Source organism: Scyliorhinus torazame, chromosome 4, assembly GCF_047496885.1.
Source record: "Scyliorhinus torazame isolate Kashiwa2021f chromosome 4, sScyTor2.1, whole genome shotgun sequence".
Classification (NCBI taxonomy): Eukaryota; Metazoa; Chordata; class Chondrichthyes; order Carcharhiniformes; family Scyliorhinidae; genus Scyliorhinus; species Scyliorhinus torazame.
In genome coordinates this window covers 338,182,262-338,201,686 of record NC_092710.1, presented here as the reverse complement: position 1 = coordinate 338,201,686, position 19,425 = coordinate 338,182,262, and the positions used below count along the sequence as shown (strand labels likewise).

Below are 19,425 nucleotides of genomic sequence, written 5' to 3'. Positions count from 1 at the left end.
CCGGATTTCTCCCGCTCGGAGACACAGACACAAATACCACTGACCTTCCCGGTCTGCACTCCGGATTTCTCCCGCTCAGAGACACAGACACAAATACCACTGACCTTCCCATACTGCACTCCGGATTTCTCCCGCTCAGAGACACAGACACAAATACCACTTACCTTCCCAGTCTGCACTCCGGATTTCTCCCGCTCAGAGACACAGAGAGAGACACAGACACAAATACCACTGACCTTCCCAGACTGCACTCCGGATTTCTCCCGCTCAGAGACACAGAGAGAGACACAGACACAAATACCACTTACCTTCCCAGACTGCACTCCGGATTTCTCCCACTCAGAGACACAGACACAAATACCACTTACCTTCCCAGTCTGCACTCCGGATTTCTCCCGCTCAGAGACAGAGAGACAAATACCACTGACCTTCCCAGACTGCACTCCGGATTTCTCCCGCTCAGAGACACAGACACAAATACCACTGACCTTCCCAGACTGCACTCCGGATTTCTCCCGCTCGGAGACACAGAGAGAGACACAGACACAAATACCACTTACCTTCCCAGTCTGCACTCCGGATTTCTCCCGCTCAGAGACACAGACACAAATACCACTTACCTTCCCAGACTGCACTCCGGATTTCTCCCGCTCAGAGACACAGACACAAATACCACTGACCTTCCCAGACTGCACTCCGGATTTCTCCCGCTCAGAGACACAGACACAAATACCACTGACCTTCCCAGACTGCACTCCGGATTTCTCCCGCTCAGTGACACAGAGAGAGACACAGACAGAAATACCACTTACCTTCCCAGACTGCAGTCCGATTTCTCCCGCTTAGGGAGACAGAGACAAATACCACTTACCTTCCCAGACTGCACTCTGGATTTTTCTCGCAGTTTCCACTCCCGATATTAAGGTACCTCCTGTACCTGCAACTCACCGATCAGCTCTCTCCCTTGTAGTCATCTGCAGCAGGGCAAGGCCACTCACAGTACAAGAAATCAAGGAGTAAAGAGCACCTCCTCCCACCATTCCTCGAATTCCCACCTAGCTTCAAATTCCCAGCTCCCAAACTCACTCTTCGATGTGTCTCAGTCTGGATGTGCCTGCTGGCTCACTGGGAACGCTCGCTGGGAGTGCTCACCTCAAGGAACAAGACGTCGTCAGCAAACAAAAGTGGGGTGGATAGGCGCAGGAGGAGGGGGGGACTGGGTTTCGAGGGTTCTGTGTTAATCCGGATTGGGAGGGGCAGTGTTCGGGGGGTGGCTATTTTCATAAAAGTTGCTACAGTATTCTGTATGTCATAATTGAACATTTTATTCTGATTAAAAATATTAAAAGGAAAGCAAGTAGTGGTGCTCTGGTACACCCTGTGCTGATGGGTGCGGGCTGATGGGAATTGATTCACACCTCTTTAACCTGGGGTTACCCCATCTCTGGATCTGTAAAGATTTAATCACCTGCTAATGGTCGCATTCCAAGCATTGTTTGGCATCTTTGAATTTGTCTATATATGTGTTTCTGGAACAGACCTCTTCATTCACCTGAGGAAGGAGCAGCGCTCCGAAAGCTAGTGACATCGAAACAAACCTGTTGGACTTTAACCTGGTGTTGTAAGACTTCGTACTGTACTTACTGTTTGTTACATGTCTGGGTTTGTCCCTGCTGGCTCTGTCCCTCGGGCTCAGGTATAAAGGTAGCTGACCCCCAGCCCTGCCCTCATTCTGGGACCGGCTGCCAGCAGGTATCTTTTAGCTGATTAAAGCCACAGTTTACTCTTCCGACTCTCGTCTGTCGTCATTGATGCTACATCAATTTAATCAGCTAAAGTTTTAAGATGGATCCATCGCTCAAGCCTGATCGCCTGGCGCTGGACCCCCAAGCAGCCGACGCCACTGCCACGTTTGAACATTGGCTAAGCTGCTTTGAATCTTACATTGATTCCTCCGCCGCCGCCGTCGCTGAGACCCACAAGCTGCAAGTCCTCAACTCCCGGGTGAGCCCGCAAGTTTTCCATCTTATCAGAGACGCTACCTCGTACGAGGATGCGATAACGCTGTTCAAGGGGCAGTATGTTAAGGAAGTCAGCGAGGTGTACGCTCGGCATCTCCTTGCCATGAGGCGACAGCGCCCCGGAGAATCGCAAGCTGAATTGCTGCGCGCCTTGCGGGTCCTCGGCCGGACCTGCAGTTGTGAGGCGGGATTGCTGTCAAGCACACCGAATTGCTGATCCGGGACGTCTATGTCGCAGGCATAGAATCTAATTACATCCGCCAGCGCCTACTAGAAGGGGGTACACTCGACCGCCAAGACTCAGTACAACTCTCGGACCCGTTGGAAGTGGCCATCCATAACATGGATGCCTACACCTCCGACCACACGGCACCCATGTGGACGTCGTGAGCGCCGCCATCACCCGACCCAGGGGCGCCGCAAGCCTGTGCCGCGCAGCGACCCGCCAACTCCGAAAGTCCGAAATGTTACTTCTGTGGCCAGGGTACGCACCCCAGACAACGCTGCCCAGCAAGGAGCGCGATCAGCAACGGGTGCGGAAAGAAAGGCCACTTCTCTAAAGTCTGCCAGGCCCGACCTGTTTCTAAACCCAGCAGCGCTGCGTGTAGCCCGCGGGGACCACGTCATCCGCCACGTGCGACCCGTGGGGGCCGCCATCTTGGAATCACCCCTCCGCCTCCCGGAACCCCTGCTCACCAGTACGCTGGCCTCCGCTACCCTCGATCAGCCCACCCACCTTCCGAAGCTCGCCTCCATCACCCTCGACCAATCTCGACCTCATCACCTCACTAAATCCACGATGGCCGTCCGGATCAATGGCCACGGGGAGAGGGGACCGGGTTGGGGAGAGGGGACCGGGTCGGGGAGCTGGGATTTGGGGTCAGGGAGCTGGGATCTGGGGTCAGGGAGCTGGGATCTGGGGTCAGGGAGCTGGGATCTGGGGTCAGGGAGCTGGGATCTGGGATCTGGGGTCAGGGAGCTGGGATCTGGGGTCAGGGAGCTGGGATCTAGGGTCAGGGAGCTGGGATCTGGGGTCAGGGAGCTGGGTTCAGAAAGCTGGGATTGGGTCTGGAAGCTGGGATTGGGTCTGGAAGCTGGGATTGGGCCTGGAAGCTGGGATTGGGCCTGGAAGCTGGGATTGGGCCTGGAAGCTGGGATTGGGCCTGGAAGCTGGGATGGGGCCTGGAAGCTGGGATGGGGTCTGGAAGCTGGGATGGGGTCAGGAAGCTGGGATGGGGTCAGGAAGCTGGGATGGGGTCAGGAAGCTGGGTTCAGAAAGCTGGGATTGGGCCTGGAAGCTGGGATTGGGCCTGGAAGCTGGGATTGGGCCTGGAAGCTGGGATGGGGTCTGGAAGCTGGGATGGGGTCAGGAAGCTGGGATGGGGTCAGGAAGCTGGGTTCAGAAAGCTGGGATTGGGTCTGGAAGCTGGGATTGGGTCAGGAAGCTGGGATTGGGTCAGGAAGCTGGGATTGGGTCAGGAAGCTGGGATTGGGTTGGGTCAGGAAGCTGGGATTGGGTTGGGTCAGGAAGCTGGGATTGGGTTGGGTCAGGAAGCTGGGATTGGGTTGGGTCTGGAAGCTGGGATGGAGTCAGGAAGCTGGGATGGGGTCAGGAAGCTGGGATGGGGTCAGGAAGCTGGGTTCAGAAAGCTGGGATTGGGTCAGGAAGCTGGGATTGGGTCTGGAAGCTGGGATTGGGTCTGGAAGCTGGGATTGGGTCTGGAAGCTGGGATTGGGCCTGGAAGCTGGGATTGGGCCTGGAAGCTGGGATTGGGTCAGGAAGCTGGGAATGGGTCAGGAAGCTGGGATTGGGTCTGGAAGCTGGGATTGGGTCTGGAAGCTGGGATTGGGTCAGGAAGCTGGGATTGGGTCTGGAAGCTGGGATTGGGTCTGGAAGCTGGGATTGGGTCAGGAAGCTGGGATTGGGTCAGGAAGCTGGGATTGGGTCTGGAAGCTGGGATTGGGTCAGGAAGCTGGGATTGGGTCAGGAAGCTGGGATTGGGTCAGGAAGCACCCACATCTGAATATAACTGCGTTGTGGTAACTTCGTGACAGCTTGAGGTGCCGATCAAACATTATGATGTGGAGATGACGGCGTTGGACTGGGGTGAGCACAGTACGAAGTCTTACAACACCAGGTTAAAGTCCAACAGGTTTGTTTTGATGTCACTAGCTTTCGGAGCGCTGCTCCTTCCTCAGGTGAATCACCTGAGGAAGGAGCAGCGCTCCGAAAGCTAGTGACATCGAAACAAACCTGTTGGACTTTAACATTATGGTAGTAATATAAATTCTACAAGAAAGATAGTGTATCAAAATAAACAGCCAAACCTGCGTTGGGAGATCACAGTCTGCTTTTGAAAGCAGTCTCCGCTTGTCCCACTCTCTCTGCAGATTCACCTTCTGAGCTGTATTGCTGTTGATCACATTACTGAGGTATTTGTGGTGGAACCACCTTTCTCTAAACCGCACCTTGACTACTCCGGTCACTTGAGGTTATACAGGAAAACCCGGAATGGTTACAGAGCAGACTGGAAGAGTCAGAAAGCTGACTTGAAAGTAATTGATTTTTTCGAATCATCTTCTGCCACAAACAATTCACTTGCTGTCGGTCTCCATTACTAATCCTTAATGATGTAATCAGAGATACTCATGATGCTCTGAACAGTCCTGTACAACATCAAACACCTCAGTGTCTGTGTCCTAAAATCAGTGAACAGAAATGGAAACCTCCTCAGGAATGATGTCAGTTACAGCTCACAAAAGTGTCGGGAAGTTAAAGGAAGGGGTTCCAGAAAGCTGGTTTAAATTTCACTGAACTATGAACTCCCATCCCTTGAATTCTGCTGAAGCTGCACCTTATTAATCACTGCTGTGAACAGCAAAGTGAAGATAGACATGGAGCACAAACAGGGACCGGCACCGAGCCGGGGGACGACCGGCACCGAGCCGGGGAACGACCGGCACCGAGCCGGGGAACGACCGGCACCGAGCCGGGGAACGACCGGCACCGAGCCGGGGGACGACCGGCACCGAGCCGGGGGACGACCGGCACCGAGCCGGGGAACGACCGGCACCGAGCCGGGGAACGACCGGCACCGAGCCGGGGAACGACCGGCACCGAGCCGGGGAACGACCGGCACCGAGCCGGGGAACGACCGGCACCGAGCCGGGGAACGACCGGCACCGAGCCGGGGAACGACCGGCACCGAGCCGGGGAACGACCGGCACCGAGCCGGGGAACGACCGGCACCGAGCCGGGGAACGACCGGCACCGAGCCGGGGAACGACCGGCACCGAGCCGGGGAACGACCGGCACCGAGCCGGGGAACGACCGGCACCGAGCCGGGGAACGACCGCCACCGAGCCGGGGAACGACCGACACCGAGCCGGGGAACGACCGACACCGAGCGGGGAACGACCGACACCGAGCGGGGAACGACCGACACCGAGCGGGGAACGACCGGCACCGAGCCGGGGAACGACCGGCACCGAGCGGGGAACGACCGACACCGAGCGGGGAACGACCGACACCGAGCGGGGAACGACCGACACCGAGCGGGGAACGACCGACACCGAGCGGGGAACGACCGGCACCGAGCCGGGGAACGACCGGCACCGAGCCGGGGAACGACCGGCACCGAGCCGGGGAACGACCGGCACCGAGCCGGGGAACGACCGGCACCGAGCCGGGGAACGACCGGCACCGAGCCGGGGAACGACCGGCACCGAGCCGGGGAACGACCGGCACCGAGCCGGGGAACGACCGGCACCGAGCCGGGGAACGACCGGCACCGAGCCGGGGAACGACCGGCACCGAGCCGGGGAACGACCGGCACCGAGCCGGGGAACGACCGGCACCGAGCCGGGGAACGACCGGCACCGAGCCGGGGAACGACCGGCACCGAGCCGGGGAACGACCGACACCGAGCCGGGGAACGACCGGCACCGAGCGGGGGAACGACCGGCACCGAGCGGGGGAACGACCGGCACCGAGCGGGGAACGACCGACACCGAGCCGGGGAACGACCGACACCGAGCGGGGAACGACCGACACCGAGCGGGGAACGACCGACACCGAGCGGGGAACGACCGGCACCGAGCCGGGGAACGACCGGCACCGAGCGGGGAACGACCGACACCGAGCGGGGAACGACCGACACCGAGCGGGGAACGACCGACACCGAGCGGGGAACGACCGACACCGAGCGGGGAACGACCGACACCGAGCGGGGAACGACCGGCACCGAGCCGGGGAACGACCGACACCGAGCGGGGAACGACCGGCACCGAGCGGGGAACGACCGACACCGAGCGGGGACTGACCGACACCGAGCGGGGAACGACCGACACCGAGCGGGGAACGACCGACACCGAGCGGGGAACGACGGACACCGAGCGGGGAACGACCGACACCGAGCGGGGAACAACCGGCACCGAGCGGGGAACGACCGACACCGAGCGGGGAACGACCGACACCGAGCGGGGAACGACCGGCACCGAGCGGGGAACGACCGACACCGAGCGGGGAACGACCGACACCGAGCGGGGAACGACCGACACCGAGCGGGGAACGACCGACACCGAGCGGGGAACGACACCGAGCGGGGAACGACCGACACCGAGCGGGGAACGACCGGGAACGAGACCGAGCTGGGAATGACCGAGAACGAGACCGAACTGGGAATGACCGAGACCGAGCGGGGAATGACCGAGACCGAGCGGGGAACGACCGGGAACGAGACCGAGCTGGGAATGACCGAGAACGAGACCGAACTGGGAATGACCGACACCGAGCGGGGAACGACCGACACCGAGCGGGGAACGACCGACACCGAGCGGGGAACGACCGACACCGAGCGGGGAACGACCGAGACCGAGCGGGGAACGACACCGAGCGGGGAACGACCGACACCGAGCGGGGAACGACACCGAGCGGGGAACGACCGACACCGAGCGGGGAACGACCGACACCGAGCGGGGAACGACCGACACCGAGCGGGGAACGACACCGAGCGGGGAACGACCGACACCGAGCGGGGAACGACCGACACCGAGCGGGGAACGACACCGAGCGGGGAACGACCGACACCGAGCGGGGAACGACCGACACCGAGCGGGGAACGACCGACACCGAGCGGGGAACGACCGACACCGAGCGGGGAACGACCGGGAACGAGACCGAGCTGGGAATGACCGAGAACGAGACCGAACTGGGAATGACCGACACCGAGCGGGGGAACGACCGGCACCGAGCCGGGGAACGACCGGCACCGAGCGGGGAACGACCGACACCGAGCGGGGAACGACCGGCACCGAGCGGGGAACGACCGACACCGAGCCGGGGAACGACCGACACCGAGCCGGGGAACGACCGACACCGAGCCGGGGAACGACCGGCACCGAGCCGGGGAACGACCGGCACCGAGCCGGGGAACGACCGGCACCGAGCCGGGGAACGACCGACACCGAGCCGGGGAACGACCGACACCGAGCCGGGGAACGACCGACACCGAGCCGGGGAACGACCGACACCGAGCGGGGAACGACCGACACCGAGCCGGGGAACGACCGGCACCGAGCCGGGGAACGACCGACACCGAGCCGGGGAACGACCGGCACCGAGCCGGGGAACGACCGGCACCGAGCCGGGGAACGACCGGCACCGAGCCGGGGAACGACCGGCACCGAGCCGGGGAACGACCGACACCGAGCCGGGGAACGACCGACACCGAGCCGGGGAACGACCGGCACCGAGCCGGGGAACGACCGGCACCGAGCCGGGGAACGACCGGCACCGAGCCGGGGAACGACCGGCACCGAGCGGGGAACGACCGGCACCGAGCCGGGGAACGACCGGCACCGAGCCGGGGAACGACCGGCACCGAGCCGGGGGACGACCGGCACCGAGCCGGGGAACGACCGGCACCGAGCCGGGGAACGACCGGCACCGAGCCGGGGAACGACCGTCACCGACCCGGGGAACGACCGGCACCGAGCCGGGGAACGACCGGCACCGAGCCGGGGAACGACCGACACCGAGCGGGGAACGACCGGCACCGAGCGGGGAACGACCGGCACCGAGCGGGGAACGACCGGCACCGAGCGGGGAACGACCGGCACCGAGCCGGGGAACGACCGACACCGAGCGGGGAACGACCGGCACCGAGCGGGGAACGACCGACACCGAGCGGGGAACGACCGACACCGAGCGGGGAACGACCGGCACCGAGCCGGGGAACGACCGGCACCGAGCGGGGAACGACCGGCACCGAGCCGGGGAACGACCGGCACCGAGCCGGGGAACGACCGGCACCGAGCCGGGGAACGACCGGCACCGAGCGGGGAACGACCGGCACCGAGCCGGGGAACGACCGGCACCGAGCCGGGGAACGACCGGCACCGAGCCGGGGAACGACCGGCACCGAGCGGGGAACGACCGACACCGAGCGGGGAACGACCGACACCGAGCGGGGAACGACACCGAGCGGGGAACGACCGACACCGAGCGGGGAACGACCGGGAACGAGACCGAGCGGGGAATGACCGAGAACGAGACCGAGCTGGGAATGACCGAGAACGAGACCGAACTGGGAATGACCGACACCGAGCGGGGAATGACCGACACCGAGCGGGGAATGACCGACACCGAGCGGGGAATGACCGACACCGAGACCGAGCTGGGAATGACCGAGAACGAGACCGAACTGGGAATGACCGAGACCGAGCTGGGAATGACCGAGAACGAGACCGAACTGGGAATGACCGAGACCGAGCTGGGAATGACCGAGAACGAGCGGGGAATGACCGAGAACGAGCGGGGAATGACCGAGAACGAGCGGGGAATGACCGAGAACGAGACCGAACTGGGAATGACCGAGACCAAGCGGGGAATGACCGAGACCAAGCGGGGAATGACCGAGGGGGGATTCGGGAGGGGGGATTCGGGAGGGGGGATTCGGGAGGGGGGATTCGGGAGGGGGGATTCGGGAGGGGGGGATTCGGGGGGGGGGGAAGGGGGGGTGTTTCAGGACGGGGTGGGGGGGGGGATATTCGGGGCTGGGGGGTGGGGGGTGGGATATTCGGGATGGGGGGTGGGGATATTCGGGACGGGGGTGGGGGGGGGGATATTCGGGACGGGGGGTGGGGGGGGGATATTCGGGACGGGGGGGTGGGGGGGGATTCGGGACGGGGGGGTGGGGGGGGGATTCGGGACGGGGGGGTGGGGGGGGATGATTCGGGACGGGGGGGTGGGGGGGGGATTCGGGACGGGGGGTTGGGGGGGGGGATTCGGGACGGGAGGGTGGGGGGGGGATGGGATTCGGGGGAGGGGGAGGGAGGGGATTCGGGGGGGGGAGGGAGGGGATTCGGGGGGGGAGGGAGGGGATTCGGGGGGGGAGGGAGGGGAATTGGGGAGGGAGGGGAATTGGGGGGGGGAGGGTATTCGGGGGGACGGACGGAGGGATTCAGGACGGGACGGGGATTCGGGGGGGGAGGGAGGGGATTCGGGGGGGGGGGGAGGGAGGGGAATTGGGGGGGGGGAGGGGAATTGGGGGGGGGGATTCGGGGGGGACGGAGGGAGTCAGGTCAGGACGGGACGGGACGGGGATTCGGGGGGAGGGTGGATTCGGGACGGGACGGGGGGTGGATTCGGGACGGGACGGGGGATTCGGGATGGGGGGGATTCGGGACGGGGGGGGGGGATTCGGGACGGGACGGGGGGGCGGGGTATTCGGGACGGGACGGGGGGGGGGGGTGGATTCGGGACGGGACGGACCGGGGGGGGGTGGATTCGGGACGGGACGGACGGACGGACGGACGGACGGGGGATTCGGACGGGACGGACGGACGGCGGGGGGGAGATTCGGGACGGGACGGACGGACGGGGGGGGGGGGGGGGGGGATTCGGGACGGGACGGACGGACGGACGGGGGGATTCGGGACGGGACGGACGGACGGGGGGGGGGGATTCGGGACGGGACGGGACGGACGGGGGGGGGGATTCGGGACGGGACGGACGGACGGGGGGGGGGGGATTCGGGACAGGACGGACGGACTGGGGGGGGGATTCGGGACGGGACGGACGGGGGGGGGGGGTGGATTCGGGACGGGACGGACCGGGGGGGGGGGGGGGTGGATTCGGGACGGGACGGACCGGGGGGGGGGGGGGTGAATTCGGGACGGGGGGGGGGGATTCGGGACGGGACGGGCGGGGGGGGGGCAGGGATTTGGGACGGGACGGGGGGGGGGGGGGGGATTCGGGACGGGGGGGGGTGGGATTCGGGACGGGGGGGGGGGGGATTCGGGACTGGGGGGGGGATTTGGGACGGGGTGGGATTCGGGACTGGGGGTGGGATTCGGGATGGGTGATGGGGTGGGATTCGGGATGGGGTGGGGGGGATTTGGGACTGGGGGGGGATTCGGGATGGGGGATGGGGTGGGGGGGGATTCGGGACTGGGGGGGGATTCGGGATGGGGTGGGGGGGGGATTCGGGACGGGGGTGGGGAATTCGGGACTGGGGGGGGATTCGGGATGGGGTGGGGGGGGATTCGGGGTGGGGGATGGGGTGTGATTCGGGATGGGGGGTGGATTTGGGACTGGGGGTGGGATTCGGGGTTGGGGGGAATTCGGGATGGGGGGGTGGAATTCGGGATGGGGGTGGGGTGGGATTCGGGATGGGGTGGGGGGGGATTCGGGATGGGGGATGGGGTGGGATTCGGGATGGGGGGGGGATTTGGGACTGGGGGGGGATTCGGGGGTGGGGGGGGATTCGGGATGGGGGGGATTCGGGATGGGGGTGGGGTGGGATTCGGGATGGGGGGGGATTCGGGATGGGGGGGGTTTGGGACTGGGGGGGGGGATTTGGGATGGGGGGGATTTGGGACTGGGGGGGATTCGGGGGTGGGGGGGGATTCGGGATGGGGGTGGGGGGGGATTCGGGATGGGGGGGGGATTCGGGATGGGGGTGGGATTTGGGACTGGGGGGGATTCGGGGGTGGGGGGGATTCGGGATGGGGGGGGATTCGGGATGGGGGGGGGATTTGGGACTGGGGGGGATTTGGGATGGGGGGGGATTTGGGACTGGGGGGGATTCGGGGGTGGGGGGGGATTCGGGATGGGGGGGGATTCGGGATGGGGGTGGGGGGGGATTCGGGATGGGGGTGGGGGGGGATTCGGGATGGGGGTGGGATTTGGGACTGGGGGGGATTCGGGGGTGGGGGGGGATTCGGGATGGGGGGGGATTCGGGATGGGGGTGGGGGGGGATTCGGGATGGGGGTGGGGGGGGGATTCGGGATGGGGGGGGATTCGGGATGGGGGTGGGGTGGGATTCGGGATGGGGGGGGATTCGGGATGGGGGATGGGGTGGGATTCGGGATGGGGGATGGGGTGGGATTCGGGATGGGGGATGGGGTGGGATTCGGGATGGGGTGGGGGGGATTCGGGATGGGGTGGGGGGGATTCGGGATGGGGTGGGGGGGATTCGGGATGGGGGTGGGGGGGATTCGGGATGGGGGTGGGGGGGATTCGGGATGGGGGGGGTGGGATTCGGGATGGGGTGGGGGGGGATTCGGGATGGGTGGGGGGGGATTCGGGATGGGGTGGGGGGGATTCGGGATGGGGGTGGGGGGGATTCGGGATGGGGGGGTGGGATTCGGGATGGGGTGGGGGGGGATTCGGGATGGGTGGGGGGGGATTTGGGATGGGGGGGATTCGGGATGGGGGTGGGGGGGGATTCGGGATGGGGGTGGGGGGGGATTCGGGATGGGGGTGGGGTGGGGTGGGATTCGGGATGGGGGGGGATTTGGGATGGGGTGGGGGGATTCGGGATGGGGTGGGGGGGATTCGGGATGGGGGATGGGGTGGGATTCGGGATGGGGGGGGGATTCGGGATGGGGGGGGGATTCGGGATGGGGTGGGGATTCGGGATGGGGTGGGATTCGGGATGGGGGATGGGGTGGGATTCGGGATGGGGGATGGGGTGGGATTCGGGATGGGGGATGGGGTGGGATTTGGGACTGGGGGGGGATTGGGATGGGGGGTGGGTGGGATTCGGGACGGGGGGGGGGGTTTGGGATGGGGGATGGGGTGGGATTTGGGACTGGGGGGGGGATTGGGATGGGGGGTGGGTGGGATTCGGGACGGGGGTGGGGTGGGATTCGGGATGGGGGATGGGGTGGGATTCGGGGGTGGGGGGGGGATTCGGGATGGGGGTGGGGTGGGATTCGGGACGGGGGGGGGGATTGGGATGAAGTGTACATTTGGGGAATTCCGCGAGTCCAGCCGGGAAGTTGAAGTAAACCCGCGGGTTGGATTAAAGTTGTTTCACTGACCTCACTCTCCGGCTGATCCTTGTGGCAGCGTCAGAAAAACAACAGGAAACCTGCAACATCCAGACAGAGAGAGTGTGATAGAGAGAGAGAGAGAGAGAGAGTCCCTCAGAGAGAGAGAGAGAGAGTCCCTCAGAGAGAGAGAGAGAGAGAGAGTCCCTCAGAGAGAGAGAGAGAGAGAGTCCCTCAGAGAGAGAGAGAGAGAGACCCTCACAGAGAGAGAGAGAGAGAGAGTCCCTCACAGAGAGAGAGAGTCCCTCAGAGAGAGAGAGAGAGAATCCCTCAGAGAGAGAGAGAGAGAGAGTCCCTCAGAGAGAGAGAGAGAGAGACCCTCACAGAGAGAGAGAGAGAGAGACCCTCACAGAGAGAGAGAGAGAGTCCCTCACAGAGAGAGAGAGTCCCTCAGAGAGAGAGAGAGAGTCCCTCACAGAGAGAGAGAGAGAGTCCCTCACACAGAGAGAGAGAGAGTCCCTCAGAGAGAGAGTCCCTCACAGAGAGAGAGAGAGAGAGAGAGAGACCCTCACACAGAGAGAGAGAGAGTCCCTCACAGAGAGAGAGAGAGAGTCCCTCACAGAGAGAGAGAGTCCCTCACAGAGAGAGAGAGAGAGAGTCCCTCAGAGAGAGAGAGAGTCCCTCAGAGAGAGAGAGAGAGAGTCCCTCAGAGAGAGAGAGAGAAAGAGAGTCCCTCAGAGAGAGAGAGAGAGTCCCTCACAGAGAGAGAGAGAGAGAGAGTCCCTCAGAGAGAGAGAGAGAGTCCCTCAGAGAGAGAGAGAGAGTCCCTCACACAGAGAGAGAGAGAGAGACCCTCACACAGAGAGAGAGAGACCCTCAGAGAGAGAGAGAGAGAGAGAGTCCCTCAGAGAGAGAGAGAGAGAGACCCTCACAGAGAGAGAGAGAGAGAGAGTCCCTCACAGAGAGAGAGAGAGAGAGTCCCTCACACAGAGAGAGAGAGAGTCCCTCACACAGGGAGAGAGAGAGAGAGAGTTCCTCACACAGAGAGAGAGAGAGAGAGAGAGAGTCCCTCACACAGAGAGAGAGAGAGAGTCCCTCACACAGAGAGAGAGAGAGAGTCCCTCAGAGAGAGAGAGAGAGTCCCTCACACAGAGAGAGAGAGAGACCCTCACACAGAGAGAGAGAGAGAGAGTCCCTCACACAGAGAGAGAGAGACCCTCACACAGGGAGAGAGAGAGAGTCCCTCAGAGAGAGAGAGAGAGAGTCCCTCAGAGAGAGAGAGAGAGTCCCTCCGAGAGAGAGAGAGAGAGTCCCTCAGAGAGAGAGAGAGAGTCCCTCAGAGAGAGAGAGAGAGTCCCTCACACAGAGAGAGAGAGAGAGAGAGACCCTCACAGAGAGAGAGAGAGAGAGAGAGTCCCTCACACAGAGAGAGAGAGAGAGTCCCTCACAGAGAGAGAGAGAGTCCCTCACACAGAGAGAGAGAGTCCTCACACACAGAGAGAGAGAGAGAGACACTCACACAGGGAGAGAGAGACCCTCAGAGAGAGAGAGAGAGAGAGAGTCCCTCACACAGAGAGAGAGAGTCCCTCACACAGAGAGAGAGAGAGAGACCCTCACACAGAGAGAGAGAGACCCTCAGAGAGAGAGAGAGAGAGAGAGTCCCTCAGAGAGAGAGAGAGAGAGTCCCTCAGAGAGAGAGAGAGAGAGTCCCTCACACAGAGAGAGAGAGAGAGTCCCTCAGAGAGAGAGAGAGTCCCTCAGAGAGAGAGAGAGAGTCCCTCAGAGAGAGAGAGAGAGAGAGAGTCCCTCAGAGAGAGAGAGAGAGTCCCTCACAGAGAGAGAGAGAGAGAGTCCCTCAGAGAGAGAGAGAGAGAGTCCCTCAGAGAGAGAGAGAGTCCCTCAGAGAGAGAGAGAGAGTCCCTCAGAGAGAGAGAGAGAAGCGAGTCCCTCAGAGAGAGAGAGAGAGTCCCTCACAGAGAGAGAGAGAGAGAGAGTCCCTCACAGAGAGAGAGAGAGAGAGAGTCCCTCAGAGAGAGAGAGAGAGAGAGAGAGTCCCTCAGAGAGAGAGAGAGAGTCCCTCACACAGAGAGAGAGAGAGACCCTCACACAGAGAAAGAGAGACCCTCAGAGAGAGAGAGAGAGAGAGAGTCCCACAGAGAGAGAGAGAGAGAGAGTCCCTCAGAGAGAGAGAGAGAGAGTCCCTCACACAGAGAGAGAGATAGAGTCCTCAGAGAGAGGAGAGAGAGTCCCTCAGAGAGAGAGAGAGAGAGAGAGTCCCTCAGAGAGAGAGAGAGAGTCCCTCACAGAGAGAGAGAGAGAGAGTCCCTCAGAGAGAGAGAGAGAGAGTCCCTCAGAGAGAGAGAGAGTCCCTCAGAGAGAGAGAGAGAGTCCCTCACACAGAGAGAGAGAGAGATAGAGAGACCCTCACAGAGAGAGAGAGAGAGAGACCCCTCAGAGAGAGAGAGAGAGAGAGTCCCTCAGAGAGAGAGAGAGTCCCTCACACAGAGAGAGAGAGAGAGAGAGTCCCCTCACACAGAGAGAGAGAGAGTCCCTCACACAGAGAGAGAGAGAGAGAGTCCCTCAGAGAGAGAGAGAGTCCCTCAGAGAGAGAGAGAGAGAGAGAGAGTCCCTCAGAGAGAGAGAGAGAGAGTCCCTCAGAGAGAGAGAGAGAGTCCCTCAGAGAGAGAGAGAGAGAGTCCCTCACACAGAGAGAGAGAGAGAGAGAGACCCTCACAGAGAGAGAGAGAGAGAGAGACCCTCACAGAGAGAGAGAGAGAGAGAGAGTCCTCAGAGAGAGAGAGAGAGAGTCCCTCACACAGAGAGAGAGAGAGAGAGTCCCTCACACAGAGAGAGAGAGAGACCCTCAGAGAGAGAGAGAGAGAGTCCCTCAGAGAGAGAGAGAGAGAGTCCCTCAGAGAGAGAGAGAGAGTCTCTCACACAGAGAGAGAGAGAGAGAGAGTCCCTCACACAGAGAGAGAGAGAGAGAGAGAGTCCCTCACAGAGACAGAGAGAGAGTCCCTCACACAGAGAGAGAGAGAGAGTCCCTCAGAGAGAGAGAGAGTCCCTCAGAGAGAGAGAGTCCCTCAGAGAGAGAGAGAGAGTCCCTCAGAGAGAGAGAGAGAGAGTCCCTCAGAGAGAGAGAGAGAGAGTCCCTCACACACAGAGAGAGAGAGAGAGAGAGAGAGTCCCTCACACAGAGAGAGAGAGAGTCCTCAGAGAGAGAGAGAGAGAGTCCCTCACACAGAGAGAGAGAGAGAGAGAGAGAGTCCCTCACACAGAGAGAGAGAGAGACCCTCACACAGCGAGAGAGAGAGAGAGAGAGAGTCCCTCACACAGGGAGAGAGAGAGAGAGAGAGACCCTCACAGAGAGAGAGAGAGAGAGTCCCTCAGAGAGAGAGAGAGAGTCCCTCACAGAGAGAGAGAGAGAGTCCCTCACACAGAGAGAGAGAGAGTCCCTCAGAGAGAGAGAGAGAGTCCCTCACACAGGGAGAGAGAGAGAGAGAGTTCCTCACAGAGAGAGAGAGAGAGAGTCCCTCACAGAGAGAGAGAGAGAGAGTCCCTCACAGAGAGAGAGAGTCCCTCACAGAGAGAGAGAGAGAGAGAGTCCCTCACAGAGAGAGAGAGAGAGAGTCCCTCACAGAGAGAGAGAGAGAGAGTCCCTCACAGAGAGAGAGAGAGAGTCCCTCAGAGACAGAGAGAGAGTCCCTCAGAGAGAGAGAGAGGAGAGTCCCCTCAGAGAGAGAGAGAGAGTCCCTCAGAGAGAGAGAGAGAGAGAGACCCTCACAGAGAGAGAGAGAGAGAGTCCCTCACACAGAGAGAGAGAGAGTCCCTCACACAGGGAGAGAGAGAGAGAGAGTTCCTCACACAGAGAGAGAGAGAGAGAGAGAGAGTCCCTCACACAGAGAGAGAGAGAGTCCCTCACACAGAGAGAGAGAGAGAGAGTCCCTCAGAGAGAGAGAGAGAGTCCCTCACACAGAGAGAGAGAGAGACCCTCACACAGGGAGAGAGAGAGAGAGAGAGACCCTCACACAGGGAGAGAGAGAGAGTCCCTCACAGAGAGAGAGAGAGAGAGAGAGACCCTCACACAGTGGGAGAGAGTGAGAGACCCTCACACAGGGAGAGAGATAGAGAGTCCCTCACAGAGAGAGAGAGTCCCTCAGAGAGAGAGAGAGAGTCCCTCACACAGAGAGAGAGAGAGAGAGTCCCTCACACAGAGAGAGAGAGAGACCCTCACACAGGGAGAGAGAGAGAGTCCCTCAGAGAGAGAGAGAGAGTCCCTCAGAGAGAGAGAGAGAGTCCCTCCGAGAGAGAGAGAGAGAGTCCCCTCAGAGAGAGAGAGAGAGTCCCTCAGAGAGAGAGAGAGAGAGTCCCTCACACAGAGAGAGAGAGAGAGAGAGACCCTCACAGAGAGAGAGAGAGAGAGAGAGTCCCTCACACAGAGAGAGAGAGAGAGAGAGAGACCCTCACAGAGAGAGAGAGAGAGAGAGAGTCCCTCACACAGAGAGAGAGAGAGAGTCCCTCACAGAGAGAGAGAGAGTCCCTCACACAGAGAGAGAGAGTCCCTCACACACAGAGAGAGAGAGAGAGACACTCACACAGGGAGAGAGAGAGAGAGAGTCCCTCACAGAGAGAGAGAGAGAGAGAGTCCCTCACAGAGAGAGAGAGAGAGACCCTCACACAGAGAGAGAGAGAGAGAGACCCTCACACAGGGAGAGAGAGAGAGAGTCCCTCACAGAGAGAGAGAGACCCTCAGAGAGAGAGATAGAGAGAGAGAGTCCCTCACACAGAGAGAGAGAGAGAGAGACCCTCACACAGGGAGAGAGAGAGAGAGTCCCTCACAGAGAGAGAGAGTCCCTCAGAGAGAGAGAGAGAGAGAGAGAGTCCCTCACACAGAGAGAGAGAGACCCTCACAGAGAGAGAGAGAGAGAGAGTCCCTCACAGAGAGAGAGAGAGAGAGTCCCCTCACACAGAGAGAGAGAGTCCCTCACACAGAGAGAGAGAGAGAGACCCCTCAGAGAGAGAGAGAGAGAGAGTCCCTCACACAGAGAGAGAGAGAGAGAGAGAGACCCTCACAGAGAGAGAGAGAGTCCCTCACACAGAGAGAGAGAGAGAGACCCTCACAGAGAGAGAGAGAGAGAGAGTCCCTCACACAGAGAGAGAGAGAGTCCCTCACACAGAGAGAGAGAGAGAGTCCCTCACACAGAGAGAGAGAGTCCCTCACACAGAGAGAGAGAGAGAGACCCTCACAGGGGAGAGAGCGAGAGAGAGAGTCCCTCACAGAGAGAGAGAGAGAGAGAGTCCCTCACAGAGAGAGAGAGAGAGACCCCTCACACAGAGAGAGAGAGAGAGACCCTCACAGAGGGAGAGAGAGAGAGAGTCCCTCACAGAGAGAGAGAGTCCCTCAGAGAGAGAGAGAGAGAGAGTCCCTCACACAGAGAGAGAGAGAGAGAGAGACCCACTCACACAGGGAGAGAGAGAGAGAGTGACCCTCACACGCAGGAGAGAGAGAGAGAGTCCCTCACAGAGAGAGAGAGTCCCTCAGAGAGAGAGAGTCCCTCACACAGAGAGAGAGAGACCCTCACAGAGAGAGAGAGAGAGACCCTCACACAGAGAGAGAGAGAGAGAGAGAGAGAGAGTCCTCCACACAGGGAGAGAGAGAGACCCTCACAGAGAGAGAGAGAGAGAGAGAGACCCTCACACAGAGAGAGAGAGAGAGAGAGAGAGAGAGAGACCCTCACAGAGAGAGAGAGAGAGAGAGAGAGACCCTCACACAGAGAGAGAGAGTCCCTCACACAGAGAGAGAGAGAGAGAGAGACCCTCACACAGAGAGAGAGAGAGAGAGACCCTCACACAGGGAGAGAGAGAGAGTCCCTCACAGAGAGAGAGAGAGAGAGACCCTCACACAGAGAGAGAGAGAGACCCTCCACACAGAGAGAGAGAGAGAGAGTCCCTCACAGAGAGAGAGAGAGAGAGACCCTCACACACAGAGAGAGAGAGAGAGAGTCCCTCACAGAGAGAGAGAGAGAGACCCTCACAGAGAGAGAGAGAGAGAGAGAGTCCCTCACAGAGAGAGAGAGAGAGAGAGAGAGAGAGAGACCCTCACAGAGAGAGAGAGAGAGAGAGTCCCTCACAGAGAGAGAGAGAGAGAGAGAGACCCTCACAGAGAGAGAGAGAGAGAGAGAGTCCCTCACAGAGAGGAGAGAGAGACCATCACAGAGAGAGAGAGAGAGACCCTCACACAGGGAGAGGAGAGAGAGAGAGACCCTCACACAGGAGAGAGAGGGAGAGAGTCCCTCAGAGAGAGAGAGAGAGACTCTCAGAGAGAGAGAGAGAGAGACCCTCAGAGAGAGAGAGAGAGAGACCCTCACACAGGGAGAGAGAGAGAGTCCCTCAGAGAGAGAGAGAGACCCTCACAGAGAGAGAGAGAGAGTCCCTCAGAGAGAGAGAGAGAGAGTCCCTCGCAGAGAGAGAGAGAGAGACCCTCACAGAGAGAGAGAGAGAGAGTCCCTCACAGAGAGAGAGAGAGAGTCCCTCAGAGAGAGAGAGAGAGAGAGAGTCCCTCACAGAGAGAGAGAGAGAGAGAGTCCCTCACAGAGAGAGAGAGAGAGAGACCCTCAGAGAGAGAGAGAGAGACCATCACACAGAGAGAGAGAGAGAGTCCCTCAGAGAGAGAGAGAGAGAGTCCCCTCACAGAGAGAGAGAGAGAGTCCGTCCCTCAGAGAGAGAGAGAGACCCCCTCACACAGAGAGAGAGAGAGAGTCCCTCACAGAGAGAGAGAGAGAGTCCCTCAGAGAGAGAGAGAGAGAGACCCTCACAGAGAGAGAGAGAGAGAAACCCTCACACAGGGAGAGAGAGAGAGACCCTCACACAGAGAAAGAGAGAGAGAGGTCCCTCAGAGAGGAGAGAGAGACCCCTCTCAGAGAGAGAGAGAGAGAGTCCCTCAGAGAGAGAGAGAGAGAGAGAGAGTCCCTCACAGAGAGAGATAGAGAGTCCCTCAGAGAGAGAGAGAGAGAGAGAGAGAGAGTCCCTCACAGAGAGAGAGAGAGAGAGAGAGAGAGTCCCTCAGAGAGAGAGAGAGAGTCCATCAGAGAGAGAGAGAGAGTGCCTCAGAGAGACCAGAGAGAG

General features: G+C 61.0%; 1 protein-coding gene across 2 annotated transcripts in view; it reads right to left on the bottom strand.

Annotated features, from left to right (window-relative positions):
- The window catches only part of tlr5b (toll-like receptor 5b), a 37,473-nt gene extending 24,759 nt beyond the window's left edge, over nucleotides 1-12,714 (bottom strand). Inside the window, exons 1-2 of one of the 2 annotated variants that reach the window (XM_072500245.1) lie at nucleotides 12,352-12,714; nucleotides 4,350-4,721 (exon numbers count right to left, since the gene is read on the bottom strand). The gene's annotated coding sequence lies outside the window, so the exon portion shown is untranslated. The remainder of the gene's footprint in view (nucleotides 1-4,349; nucleotides 4,722-12,351) is intronic. The other variant, XM_072500246.1, reaches the window with a different exon arrangement.
- Nucleotides 12,715-19,425: the final 6,711 nt, after the last annotated feature.